Source organism: Pongo pygmaeus, chromosome 10, assembly GCF_028885625.2.
Source record: "Pongo pygmaeus isolate AG05252 chromosome 10, NHGRI_mPonPyg2-v2.0_pri, whole genome shotgun sequence".
Classification (NCBI taxonomy): domain Eukaryota; kingdom Metazoa; phylum Chordata; class Mammalia; order Primates; family Hominidae; genus Pongo; species Pongo pygmaeus.
In genome coordinates this window covers 93378938-93393794 of record NC_072383.2, presented here as the reverse complement: position 1 = coordinate 93393794, position 14857 = coordinate 93378938, and the positions used below count along the sequence as shown (strand labels likewise).

The 14857-nt window shown below is 44.3% G+C and overlaps 1 long non-coding RNA gene across 2 annotated transcripts in view; it reads left to right on the top strand.

Annotated features, from left to right (window-relative positions):
- Positions 1-2468: 2468 nt before the first annotated feature.
- The window catches only part of LOC129010440 (uncharacterized), a 61856-nt gene continuing 49467 nt past the window's right edge, over positions 2469-14857 (top strand). For both annotated transcript variants that reach the window (XR_008492999.2, XR_010122664.1), the window contains exon 1: positions 2469-2773. This is a non-coding gene — a long non-coding RNA (uncharacterized LOC129010440). The remainder of the gene's footprint in view (positions 2774-14857) is intronic.

Here is a 14857-nt window from a genome sequence, read left to right as displayed (position 1 = left end):
GTAACTCATTTTAAACAATCGCCTCATTATCAGGCAAGACTTTGAAAACTACTGTAATATCTGACATAATGGTTAGAGAACTCTATTTCAGATAGATATGTTGGCTCTTTCAGTCCCATAGACCCCTGGCATGAATCAAGGCCCATTAGGCCAAGAGTGGGGAAAAAAAAACTATTGAAAAATTTTCATGCCATCGAGTCTATTTTACTACTCTCTTTGAAGCACAAAGGAATAACTGTTCTCATTATTCTCTGTCTTCTATGTTATATAACTTGTTAGAGTTTCTAGCTGGGCTACTCTAACATTATTAATCGTATCTCTTCTTTAACTTGGGAAATTCTTCAGTGAATGAATAGTGATCCATCTTCCTGGGACTTGCTTGAACCAAAGTGACATGCAGAATGTTAATACAGTGCTGGGTTTCAGGAGGAAACCATCCTTGTGAATAAATAAAGCACACAACATTAACTCACTCCTTGGGGTGTATCCTATGAGTCCTTCCAAGACTGTTAGGTAAAGTGCATGTATCAGGTCCATCTTCAGAGATTATTCATGTGCATTGGCTATCCCTGTGTCTCATCTGGCAGAGCAGCTGCTACCCAGCTGAGCATGGTCACAATCACATCATGGGAGCCTTCGCTTCCTGTTGCTTTTTTTTTTTTTAAAGCAAAAGTTACTTCCGGGGAGAAAGGTCAGCTGTTAACTTTACCTTTGATTTAGAATGTGTAGTACACACATTCCACCTTCCCCTGTACATCTGATGCTAGGAGACCTGTTGTTGGCTGTCCAGCCTCTATTTCCCTTCATTCATCATAACAATATCCTATTTTCTTGGGGAAACCAGCACTCATTCTCACCATTCTCAGCTCTGCAGGTTTTATGTGACTGGCTCTATAGCCATCTCCTGGTTAGAACCTGATTTTCTTCCCCATAGACACAGTGATTGGCTCAAAGGCGGGCACAAGACTTAAGCTAGTCCAATCCGAGGTCCTTTGACAAGAATTCTGAGACACAGACTCCTTTCTCTTCTCTTTGATATTAATGAGGACACATTTCCCCTTCTCCCAGCCCCAGGGGCTACTGGTCAGCGTCTTGCAATAATGAGAGCCAACCTTAGGATGAAAAGAGTAGAGATGGGAAGACGCGGATACCCTTGAGTTGCTGGATCAAACCCTGGCTAAAATTCATTCTCCATTTTTCTCTTTCGTAAGCCAATAAGTTCTTCTGTCTAAGCCAGTTTGGGGAAGGTTTTTTAATGCTTAAAGCTAAAAGATACACGACCCAATTGACCCTAGTTGTAAAGAAATACATTGCTCTTCTATGTACCTTCCTTATTTTCCATAGGTCCAAGGCTGGAGTTCAGTGGTGCTATCTTGGCTCACTGCAGCCTCCGCCTCCCGGGTTCAAGCGATTCTCCTGCCTCAGGCTCCCGAGTAGCTGGGATTACAGGCAGCCGCCACCACACCTGGCTAATTTTTGTATTTTTTAGTAGAGACTGGGTTTCACCATGTTGGCCAGGCTGGTCTCAAACTCCTGACCTCAAGTGATCTACTGTCTCCCAAAGTGCTGGGATTACAGGCATGGACCACCACGCCCAGCCCTGAATCCCTTTCTTTTCAACGTTGCCATCCCCCTCTTCATCCCTGGGAACTTTCCTGTTTCTAGGAATGACAAAGAAATGGGGCACAGCCCCCCGCCAGTTTCCTTACTTTCTTTCCTAGAAGGCAAGCACTTTGGAGCTTTCTGACTTCAGCAATTTGTTGCTAACCACTGTAAGGAAATATCCAGGGAAGAATTACAAACATGGGGTGTTTGCACAGATTGCAGAAATCATTTGCTCTTAGGGTCTTTGTGGTCTATTATGAATCTAGGTGCAGCAAGAAAGACCTGAGTGGCTCTAGGGTGTCTTTCTCATATGACATTGGAAGGTTGGCCTTAACCACTTACTCCAGGAAAATTCACGCCAGCACATTTGCTAGTCCTGGGAGCATTCTGAGTTACAACCTAAATTTGCTTCCGCATTTTTATGGCAGGCTTGGTACCCTAGGTCTCCTTAGAGAATGAAAGTGCTTCCCATTGGGTCTCCAGAAATTATTTCTTTGGGCTTCGGGCCACTCTGCACCTGCTTTGTAGATACCTGTACTTCGAGGAGAGCTCTCTCACTCCAGTCCTTGGAAATCTTACCCTACTGTGAATGCCGCCTATTATTTACTCCTTGGCATTAAATCTCCTCTCTTCTTCGTGGTAATAGTACCCCAGTTTCCTCTGAGGCGCCACCTCACCCCCACTGTGAGTCATGTGGTTTAGGTGGGAATGACTTTAGTTCCACATCAGCCCACCTGATGCCACTTGTAAAGACACTGTAGCAGATTTCCAGCTTGCTTTCTTTTGATGGCTCCCTTCTTACTTGCTTACAAATTCTTCTTGCTCCATAATGCACGGGTTTTCTGCCCATTGAGCTCACACAGCTTCTTCTCATCACTCCTTTACATGCCTTCCTTCTTTTCCACAGGTGGGCTCTGATTAACTTAAGCTGATCAACAAAGCCCTTGCATCTGACTACAGTGATTGCTTCAGGATGAGCACTTGATTCCATTAAGGCCAAAGAGACATGAGGAAGTATTAAAGCTCATCTAGATTTCAGCGTGGCTAGTGTCATCTTCTACAACTCCCTGGATGCCTCCTTGGCTTCGGCGCCTGGAAATCCTCCTTTCTTTTCTTGTCCAGAGCTCTCTGTTCAATGCCACGTGCCTCCGGTGCATTCTCAAGACAGGTATTAACGCAGATTTTATTCCAACTGAAGTTTGCCTCCTTTTCTTTTTGTTCTGGACCAGGAATAACAAATAGGTTTTATTTTGTGGGTCAACTCTGATCAATAGGTAGTAGATTTGGGAGGCTGAGGTGGGAGGATCGCTTGAGCCCAGGAGGTTAAGGCTGCAGTGAGCCATGATCATGCCACTGCACTCTATCCTAGGAGACAGAGTGAGACCCTGTCTCACAACGATAACAACAACAGCAACAACAACAAAATAGATAGTAGGAGATAGGTAATGGGGATGTGTGCTAAGAGAGATTCTGAGGCTGTCTCTGGTCTCAGCAAGAAAGTATGCAGTGATCACTTAGTAATGTCTGCCATGGACATGGAATGGGGAGTGTGCTTCATGTTTTTGATGTCACTGTTCTAAGTCAAGGTCTGAGCCTAGTACCTCTGACAGTCATATGGGCTCCCAATGTCTGCCTACAGCTCCTGGCTGAATGTATCTTTTCCTGGTTCATGACTCATATGGGTGTACCCAATAAACTTCTGCTCCTTATCTAGGGAACACAGAGTCCTGTTGCAGACCTGAAATGATTGGCATACCCTAAGACAAATGACTATCTTGGTGCCCTTCCTGGCTTTTATTATTTGCCTCTCCCATCTGCTCAAGTCTCTGGTGGCCCATTCCAGAACAATAGGGTTCCTCTCTAATCCTCCAGCTATAAAGATCATTTTAGAATTATAGATTTACAATATAAAAGTAGCTTAAAAATGAAAAGACATGATTTCCACCAAGGGAACAGGTGGGCTGTTGATCACACACCAGCTCTCATCCATGACTCATAAAGTTTAATCCTTTTTATAGACATGGCTGAGCCAGACTTTATTCATGATTCTTTCCTTGAAACCACAGCAAAGTCTTTAACACTCTAGACATTCTGTTTCCTGAATGAAATCAAGTTAGATTGGTGTTTGAATTCTACAAATATCTTGGTATACTTACCCTGATTTTGATGGGCGAGTTTACTGTTGTGTGATCATAAACTGCTGGTTATATGGGTATCCAATGTCAGGTGTAATCAGTGCCGATTTCAGTTATATCCCAACTTGGAGAGATATCCGTCTGAGATCCCACTCACCTTTGTCCCCAGATTCTTACCAGTGATTGCAATAGTGATATGGGCTCAGGGTAGCATTTGCAGAGGGCTTTCTAGTCTGTGAGCCCCTCCCCTCATGGTCTGGAAGTAGAAATGGGTGTGGGGTCTCCTGTGAGGATTGGAGAACCCATCCAGGCTCATCTCCCCATCTCAAGATCCTTCATTTAATCACATCCACAGAGTCTCTTTGACCATGTAAAGTAACAGATTCCAGGGACTGAGACACAGACATCTTTTGGGGGCCATTACTCAGATTATCACAGACCCATATTTATAGGGGGACCTGCTGCTGCAGAAAAGAATCTGCTCAAAGGAATGAACTTAACCTTATGGCATTTCCTTGTCCCATTTTGTAATTATGGGAAACCGGATAAAATTGTACCATCCACAAAATTAACTATGGCAGACCTTCTGTGTTTTTGTCACCCAGGAACCATTTTCCCCAGACTGTCTGAGTTCATCTCCTGGCTCTGCTACTTACCACTAGTGTGACCTTGGGGGATTTACTTTCTCTGTGTCTCAGTCTCATGAAATGTAAAATTAAGTGATATTTGCACCTCCAGCACACAGTTGTGTAAGAATTAACTGAATTAGTGTATAGAAAGTGTTTTAAACACTGTTTGGTACAGGTTTATATATAAACTGTTATTGAAATGGGAGAGTTCCCTGACCCCGCTGGCAGGATGTGCAACAGGAGTATGGCTCAAATGTTCAACCACCGTGCACTCAAACACCTTACAGGAGGGGGAGCACACAGATGGGCAGATGCAGGAGCTGGGGTGAGCACTTTTGGGCTCTGGCCCCATGGTGGCATCTAAGAAGGTGTTACAATTAATGCCCTTTTAGTAGCTGCCATCCGTGGACAGCCAATTGCTAAACCAGCTCAGTAGAGAGTCAGGGTGACAGCCTTTTACACCCTGTCCTTCTGGTACCCAGGTCCTTGCCTGGCATCCAGGAAGAATCAGATCACACACAGACTTGAAGGCTGGTGAATGTGGGGGTTTTATTGAGTGCTGGAGGTGGCTCTCAGCAGAACGGATGAGGAGCTGGAAAGGGGATGGAGTGGGAAGATGATCTTCCTCTGGAGTTTGGCTGTCCTGTAGCTGATCTCCCAACCAGCTGTCCCCAGCTGAACTCCTCTTGATGTTCAGATGCTCCTTCTCTTCTCTCCTTCTCTGCTGCACCACTCTGCTGCTCTTCTGTTTGTCTCATCTGCTTGTGGAACCTGGGGTTTGGGGTTTATATGGGTACAAGATAGGGGGCATGGCGGGCCAAAAGGCAACATTTGGGCACAAAAACAAGAATGCCTGTTCCCTTGGGTTTCCAGGCTTGAAAGTGGGGACCTTGCCAGGGAACCGCCCTCTTCTACCCAGTATTTCCTTGCTTTCTGTCCACATTATTATTATTTTTACCCCACTTTTCTTCTTTTCCTCTGGGGAAACCACTCTTCTCTTCTTCAGTCTGTGTTTCAGATAGAGCTGACTCCACCTTTACCTCTGTTTGCAGTATGACGTCTCACCCAAGTCCTCCTGAGTCAGGGATTTGCAGGCTCACCCTCTCCAGAAAGAGAATTTCTTGGCCAGGGATTGGAGAGCAGACATAGAATAACAATGAACTTGCTCCTGATTAGCTCCTCCTATTTAGTAAAGGAAAGCTCTTTGTTTTATAATCACAAGTGATCCATCTTAGAAAATAATCTCATAACATATACATTGAAAATTACTTTGTGAAAGGTGTTCTGTTCTGGCCTAATGTGGCAGGGGCAGGGTAAGTATTTCTGATCCAGTTTTCTCTGCCCTGCAAGTCCCACTTCTCAGGATTCCAGCTTCCAGAATTCTGTTGAATCTCTAGTCTGCTGTTATCTTCCTCTCATTCTTTTTTTCTGTGTGGATTTATACCTACTTCATACCGATTTTGTTATTTTACAGTCATGTGATTGAGGTTTCAGAAGAGAGAAGAGATAAAGCCTGCGTTCAACTCACTTTATTTAGTGGTAAAATCTTTCAGAAATCAAAGAAGCTTTGCTGGGAAATGGATGGGCAGCATTGCCCCGGGTAGCCTATCTTGGACACATCCCTGAACCACACCAACTAAGGTTGAAATTAAATCCGCAAATTTCAGTGGCTATTTTTGAGAAAATGTGAGCACTCAGAAACCTAATAAGCTTCAGGGTGAAATGTCTTTACTGTAAAAGACATAATAAATTTCATCCTGCAAATTAATCCCTGTGCTTTGTTCCATGAGAAGAATAGTCCTGGCTCTGCAGCCTGTAGCCTCACAGAGGAAACAAGTTGATTTGGCTCCTACCTGCCCTGGGGCCCACACCCCAGCTTGGTCTGCTTCTGGGATCTGTCCCAGTTGGAAACCAGCTCTTTGTCAGGATCGGTGGCATGTTCCGGGGGACTCCTGGGTGGGAATTTTTTTTTTTTTTTTTTTTACCGTTGTCTTTCTTTGCTCTCTATGGTGTGGGAGACTGTGAGGTGACAGCTAAAGTATCTGTCCCTGGCCCCATTATCTCATCTCTTATCAGCTGCCACCATGACTACACAACAAAAACAAGGAGAAATGAGGAGAGAATTCAGTCATCTGAAAAGGCATCCGAGAAGTGCCAGTTGCTGACATGTTTACCTCAAAATAATACATCTCGACATCTTATGGGTCAGCACAAGCTGCCCTTTCAGATAATTTTCTATAAATTTCCCCAGACATAGCCCCCAAGCACCTCTCACTTCACCTCTCCACACCCAAACAACTCACATAATAAATGATGATGCCAGGGAAGATCCAGGTTTTGTGGAAACTACGGCTTATACAATTTGCAGGGAGGTGAGCTCCTTCCCTAGGAAAAAGAATGCAAAGTTATAAATATAAAATTAAGTATGAAATTGAATATTTTACTTAAAATGGGAAAAGAAATTATAGCATGTTACGAAGTTTTAAAAGCTGACAAATAGTACAAAAATCCAGAAAAATAATATCTTTATTATGGGACTACTCGACACTCTCTTTACACTTTTCTGTTTTTGTAATTGCATACCTCCATGTGCTTCTTCACATGCAATGATTTCATAATATCATTTTCTAGAGATAGAGAATTCAGTCTTCCCTATAGCATGGTTGAATACTCTTCCTTTAAAATATTTATATATTAGAAAAGATTTTCAGCCTCAGAACTGGCTATTGGTAAGTCATGTAAATTTTTAAAATCGTTGCCAAATTTGGGAAACTCCACAGCAAATTTCTTTCAAAGATGAACTGTAAGACTTCATGTACGTTTCAAGTTTTCTCACAGAGGGACTGATCTTAAGTATTCTGAATTGATGACCCTCATTAGCCAGTTTGTCATTGGTAACCCCATTGAACTGGTGGATTATGGTGTCAGTATTTCATGTTAGATAAAAAATAAATAGATAATCAAACAATATAAAAGCCTATTCTTTGTTTGAAAGTCCTTTCTTCCTCTAAATGAGTTAGTTACTATACTTTGGGTATAATTTGAAAAAAAAAATTTTTTTGGCTTACAGTTTGCTTCTCATTGTCAGAATAATTTCCTTCCTTCCTTCCTTCCTTCCTTCCTTCCTTCCTTCCTTTCTCTCTCTCCCTCTCCCTCCCTCCCTCCCTCTTCCTTTCCTTTCCTTTCTCTTTCTTTCTTTCTTTCTTTTCTTTCTTTTCTTTCTTTTCTTTCTTTCCTTTTTCTGAGACAGGGTCTTGCTTTGTTGCCCAGGCTGGAGTGCAGTGGCACAATTGTGGCTCTCTGTAGCCTTGACCTCCTGGGCTCAGGTGTTCCTCCCACCTCAACCTCCAGAGTAGCTTGGACTACAGGTACACTTCACCACATTTGGCTAATTTTTACATTTTTTGTAGAGATGGTATCTCCGTATGTTGCCTAGGCTGGTCTTGAACTCCTGGGCTCAAGTGATCTTCCCGCCTTGGCCTCTCAAATTGCTAGGATTACAGGTGCGAACCATAGTGCTTGACCCTGAATAATTTCTATTGATTTTATTGCTTATTTCTGAACCCCCGATTCTCTTCCTACACCCTGCTCCATTCCATACCATGAGCAGCCTCTCACACATGTATGTGGATACCCTAGTCTACAATGTCCAAGCTTTATCCACAACCTCCAGCAAAGAGCGGTGCCTTGGCCACTTCCTGGGTCTAAGGGTGTGCACTCTTGACAGCATGGTCCATTCTTGGAAGTCTGGACTCAGGGGAGAGGACCCTGTACATCCTGGAGGCAGACTCAGGTCCTTTGAGCAGAGAATCCTGGGGTCTTAGGTACTGAAAGTATGAGCAAGAACTGGGGATGAGGGGTGTGTACATTTTGGGTGGCATATCTCCTGGACTCTGTGGACTTTTCATCCTGAAGGGAGGGGTACAGCAGGAGGAGAACCAGGGTGAGGCCCTCCTAAGTCTGGGGCTCAGGGCAGGAGCTGCTACTGCCCAGGTCCAAGGGCAGTGTGATCCCCAACTCAACCTTCCTTTAAACAGATGCCCACACCCACTCTGGTTCCACTCAACAGGAGGGGAAGTGTGATGCCAATTTTATTAAATGTGAGGCTGTGAGGAAAATATTATAGAGCCCTCCCAGGACCTTGAGTCTGCCTAAGTAAGGGGCTTGACGTTTAGGCACCTTTAGTTTCACAGTAGTTCTGCCCCTGTGTGAAGCGGCCGCCATCCAGGGGCCCCTGTGTGAAGCAGTCATTGTCTGGGGATCCAGCAAATTGAAGGAGCACCACTCTGAGTCGGACCTCAAATCTAAATTGTTGCCCTTATTCAGAAGCAAAGTGCTGCCCCTGGCCTATGTTCTCAGAACCACTCCTCTCTTTTCCCTTGCTCTTCTCTGTATGGTAGGAAGCCAACAGCCACCTGAAGGAGAATGTGGGGACAAGGGAGAAGCCAGGGTGTTTGTCCCTTCCCCTCTCTGCCTGAGGCCTTCCCTTCTCTACTGGACAGAGGTCTCTCACTGGACAGACCTCTCTGCTTTGTGGTTCCAGCTCTTCTTGCTTGGGTGACCCTGGCCCTGGGTTCTGGTCACTACTTCTCCTTTTGTCCTTCTAGCTCAGTGGCTCTCTACTACTGGGAGCATGTCTGTCTACTATCTACCCCCAGCCCCTGCACACAAATACACCCAAGGGACGTTTAGCAATGTCTGGAGCCATTTTTGGTTGTTACAACTTGGGGAGGGGCATGCTACCAGCATTTAGTGGATAATGGTCAGAGATGAAGGCTAAACATGTGATGAAACACAGGACAACTGCCCACAACAAACAGTTATCCCACCAGAAATGTCAAGAGTGCCCAGGCTGAGAAAGTGCTCTAGCCTGAAGCCAGCAGTGGTTCCTTCCGCTGTAATCGCAGGTTTGCCTCATTATCCCTTTGGATGTGTAGCTTTTCCATTATGTGTATTTTCCCTGAATTAAATTCCCTCTGTTAAGACACTTAAAGTGGCTTTTGTTTTCTGGTTAGACTGACCAATGCCTCCCCAACATATCAGCTTCTTTTCTTTTTTCACTGCCAAAACCACTTAGTGACACCTTCTCTGTCACCTCCCTGTGGATTCTGGAAATTTTCACCACTTACCTCCATCCTGCTGCTTTCCGTCCAGAATTCTACAGTTTTCATAGAGCACATTTTAATTAATAGACTATTTTGTTTTATAATGAGGCTCATCCAGAGTTATGAAATGAGCAGAAGATGCATAACTTTCTTTTACTAAATAAAAATAGAGCACGCTAATTAACATAATCCAATTTCCACCCTTCAGAATGCATTATTATTATAAAAATGCATTTGGTTAATTTAATGTCATTATAAATGTAAAATGTAGATTAATTTAAACCCAATTAAAGTGAGATCTTTTGGGATTCTTCTTAATTCTCTGTTAGGCAAAATTGCACAGAGTGCTATATGGGTTTTCTTGGATTTTTTTCAGCATAAAAATAGTTTTTCAGCAAAAAAAGAAAAGAATTAAATTTTCGGAGTTCCAAAGGGATAAAGCAAAGAAAATATATTTTGGCTTCTGTCATGTTGTGAGGTCTGTCAGCTTCCTAGGGCTGCCAAAACAAAACCTGAGCAGCTTAAACTAACAGAAATTCATTGTCTCAGTTCTGGAGGCCACAGGTCCAAAATTAAGGTCCAAAATTAAGGTGAGGACAGCCCTCTAAAGGGGCTAGGGAAAGAACTATTCCATGCCTCTGTCCTCACTTCTGGTAGCTTCAGGCACTCTTTAGCTTGTAGATGCATTGCTTCAATCCTTGTCTTCACAACTCCAGGTCTTCACTTGAGTTTCCTCTGACCATATCTGTCTCCATGTCTAAATTTTCCCTTTTTATAAGAACACCAGCCACATTGAAGTAGAGCCCACACTACTGATGTCATTTTAACTTGATTACATCTGTAAAGACCCTATTTCCAAATAAGATCACATTTTGAGGTACTGGGGTTAGGACTTCAATATTTTGGGGTGGGTGGGAGAGATACAGTTCAACCCATAATACGGGTATTAATATGTTTCTAACCATTAAGATGATTTTTTGGGTGATGGGAACTTGTGTGTATATTCAAGTTCAAAAGATACATTTTAACTTTGCTTTTCCTTTATAATGGTTAGAATGTCTGTTTCAAAGAGTGGTCTTTTGGGAATTTATTCAACAAATACCTATTTAGCATTTACTTTGGGTTAGGTATTGTACTGGGCACTGAAGAAAAACAAAACACAGTCCCCACTGTGAAGGTGCTCATAGTCTGATGGGTGACATGAATATGAAAATGATTAAAATGCAACCTGAGGCCGGGGGCAGTGGCTCACACTTGTAATTCCAGCACTTTGGGAGAGTAAGGCGGGCGGATCACGAGGTCGGGAGTTCAAGACCAGCTTGGCCAACACAGTGAAACCCCGTCTCTATTAAAAATACAAAAATTAGCTGGGTGTGGTGGTAGGCGCCTGTAATCCCAGCTACTTGGGAGGCTGAGGCAGGAGAATCACTTGAACCCAGGAGGCGGAGGTTGCAATGAGCTGAGATTGCACTACTATACTCCAGCCTGGGCAACAGAGCTAGACTCCGTCTCAAAAAAAAAAAAAAAAGGAACCTGAGAAGTACTATACTATGTCAGAGATCCACGGAGGAGGTTTGTGAGTCCCTAGAGAATGCCCCAAACAACACTGTCTGGAGGTAGAATGAGGGAAGTTTTCACCTAAGGAGTTGCAGCTCAGCTGAGTCAGGGGTACACATCCACCAGGGCAAGAGAAGGGCCAAGCAGACACAGATCCAGTGTGAGCACAGACACAGAGAGGGTGCCGAGCGAGGCAGGAGGAATCTGGTCACTGCTCTTAGGAAGAGCTGGCAGAGCAGGCTGTGGAATGAGAGCAGATGGAGGCCAAATTGTTAATTAAGCTGTTAAGAAGTTGCAATGCCCATCCTGGCTAACACAGTGAAACCCCGTCTCTATTAAAAATACAAAAAATTAGCTGGGCTTGGTGGTGGGTGCCTGTAGTCCCAGCTACTCAGGAGGCTGAGGCAGGAGAATGGCGTGAACCTGGGAGGCAGAGCTTACAGTGAGCCAAGATCACGCCACTGCACTCCAGCCTGCACGACAGTGCGAGACTCGGTCTCAAAAATAAATTAAAATAAAATAAGAAGTTGTGATGAGCCACTGAATTTTTAAAAATTTTTAAGAGATAGGGTCTCACTGTGTTGCTCAGGCTGGTCTTGAAAAACTCCTGGGCTCCAGCAATCCTCCTGCCTCAGGCTCGAGCCGCTGTGCTAGGCTTGAATCTTTTAATCAAGGGAGGAACATGATCAGATTTGTTTTAGAAGGGTCAGTTTGGGGGCACCACTGTAAAGGGTAGATTTTTTTTCTTCTTCTAAATTTAAAGTTCATTTCCTTGTCCTCATTTCACTAGTCTTTCAACATCTTATACCAGAGTTGAATGCTTCCTTTTTTTGAAATATTTTCCTCTCTTGGTCTCTGTCACTCCAGCTCTCCTGATTTCCCTCCTAGATCTTCTTTTCTTTTGCTGGCTTTTCTACAGGTCTCGAGGCTCAGATAGGAGAGCCTAAAGGCTGGCACCTCTTCCCTTCTCATCTAGTCTCTTGAGATCTCATCCATGCCCATGCCTTCAAATTTGTACCCCAGCCCTGGCCTCTCCCTTGAGACCCAAACTTGCCCATCTGATGTCTTAATCCCTGCTACTACCTAAGACCCTATAGGCATCTCAGACTCAACATCTTAAATCTCTTTCATCCCAAATCTTCCCCATCTCAATAAATGGCCCCATACGCTCCCAGGTAGTTGTTTATACCCCAGTGTCAAGATTTATCTTTAATTCCTCCCTTTCACTCCTTTCCCATGTACAAATCCATCTCTGAGTTTTCTGGTCCTACAACCAAAATACATCTTTTTTTCTGAGACCGAGTCTCACTCTGTTGCCCAAGCTGGAGTGCAGTGCTGCAATCTCAGCTCACTGCAACCTCCATCTCCTGGGTTCAAGCGATTCTCCTGTCTCAGCCTCCCGAGTAGCTGGGATTACAGGTGCACACCACCACACCCTGCTAATTTTTGTATTTTTAGTAGAAACGGGGTTTCACCATGTTGGCCAGGCTGGCCTTGAACTCCTGACCTCAAGTGATCAGCCCGCCTCAGCCTCCCAAAGTGCTGGGAGCACTTTAATCCATTCATTTCTCCCCATCTCCAGTACCATCACCTTAGGCTGGGCCCTAATTGTCTATTCTCTAGACAATTGCAATGGTCTCCTAACTGGTCTCCACGTATGCCCTTATCTACCTATTTTTGTACCCAACAATCTTAATTATCTTATTAGAATTTTAACCAGATATGTAATTCAATGTAAAACCCAAATTACTTCTTTTTTTTTCCTTTAATTTTTTTTGAGATAGGGTCTCACTCTGTCACCCAGGCTGGAGTGCAGTGGTGCAGTCATGGCTCACTACAGCCTTGACCTCTGGGCTCAAGCAATCCTCCCGCCTCAGCCTCCCGAACTGCTGGAATTACAGGTATGAGCCCTGGTACCTGGCCCCAAACTTCTTACTGTGTCTTAGAAGGCCTTCTATGATCTGTTTCCTACCCACCTCTTTAATCTCACCATTCAAACCACTGGCCTTCCTTCTGTTTCTTCAACACACCCACCCCTTTCCTGCCTCATGGCCTTTGCATTTGCTGTTACCTCTGTCTAGAATCCTCAGCCTGTATTCTTTGCATAGCAATCCCTTTCTCATCTTTCAGGATTCAGATCACAGGTCATCTTCTCATGGATGCTTTTCTGGTCTCGCCTGTCTAAGGAGCCCTCCACCCTTATTACTCTGTATCATCTTGTCGCATTGTTTATTTCCATCAGAGCACTTATCAGAATATGGAAGTGCTTATTTATTTATTTGTTTATATTTTGTTTCTTTCTCTTGTCTGTAAGCATCACTCACTCATCCCACTGCACAGTTCTGGAGACTATTTACAATGCTTGTCACAGGACATGATACTCCAGGGAGATTTCTAAATACCCACCGTCCAGTAGGTACCTCCAGTGCTCCCAGTAATAAGGTACTTCTTTAAATTCTTTTTTTTTTTTTTTTTTGAGATGGAGTCTCGCTCTGTCACCAGGCTGGAGTGCAGTGGCACAATCTCGGCTCACTGCAACCTTTGCCTCCCAGGTTCAAGCGATTCTCCTGCCTCAGCCTCCTGAGTAGCTGGGACTACAGGCATGTGCCACCACACCCAGCTAATTTTTGTATTTTTAGTAGAGCCGAGGTTTCACCATATTGGCCAGGATGGTCTCGATCTCTTGACCTTGTGATCTGCCTGCCTTGGCCTACCAAAGTGCTGGGATTACAGGCATGAGCCACCGCGCCTGGCCTACTTCTTTAAATTCTATCACTTGACCAGCCTGGCCAACATGGTGAAACCCCATCTCTACTAAAAATACAAAAATTAGCTGGACCTTAATGGCAGGTGCCTATAATCCCAGCTACTTGGGAGGCTGAGGCAGGAGAATTGCTTGAACCTGGGGGGCGGAGGTTGCAGTGAGCTGAGATCGCACCTCTTCACTCCAGCCTGGGTGACAGAGCAAAACTCAAAAAAAAAAAAAAAAAAAATCCTATCACTTCATCTTCCCATACGGAGCTTCTATTGCCATGATACCAGCAAGGAACTGTCTCAGAGAGGGTTAGATGACTTGCGCAAGGCCACACAGCCACTAAGAAGTGATGGGGGCAGGATGTGGGCCCACATCTGCCTGGTCCTGAAGGCCTCTCTCTTTCTACCATGTTGCACACCTCAAGATGAGGTGGAAGAAACACCAAAAAAAAAAACACAATTTACAGTGCTACCTCTTTTCTTCTTTGACTTGACCAACTTTAAACATCAACTCTCTAACACTGGTGGACAAACATTCACTAGCCTACCATCCTTTCATTTGGGAAACTACTCTTTTCTGTGCCATCGGAATCCTGCTCTGCCATAAAGTGCCGGGGGCACCAACACCACCCCTCCCTCTTCCCACCTTGAGAGTGTGCATTCGACCTGGGCTGGCCAGATTATTTCTTCCACAATTCTCCATGATGTGTCCAGGAATGGGCAAGTGATCTGAATCAGGCCAGTCAGCCTCCTCCTTGAAACTTTGGTGGTACTCTGGGGACAGTCATTGCTCTGGGGTCATCATTCATTAGCACAACAGTAGTCAGGAGCTGCAAGTGGCCACCTTAGTCACGTAGAATCTTATGGAAAATGAAGCCAAATAGAAGACAGCTATAAGGGATGGATGAAGAGAGAGACTGAAACAGAGGCCAAATAGCATAATTTCAACAGTGGAACCCAGCGACCCAGCCATTTATTTATTGGGTTATTTGCTTAACATCTATCTCCTCACTAAGCTAACTCTACAAAGGTAAGAATGATGTCTTCTTTGTTCACCGCTGTCCCCCCAGTG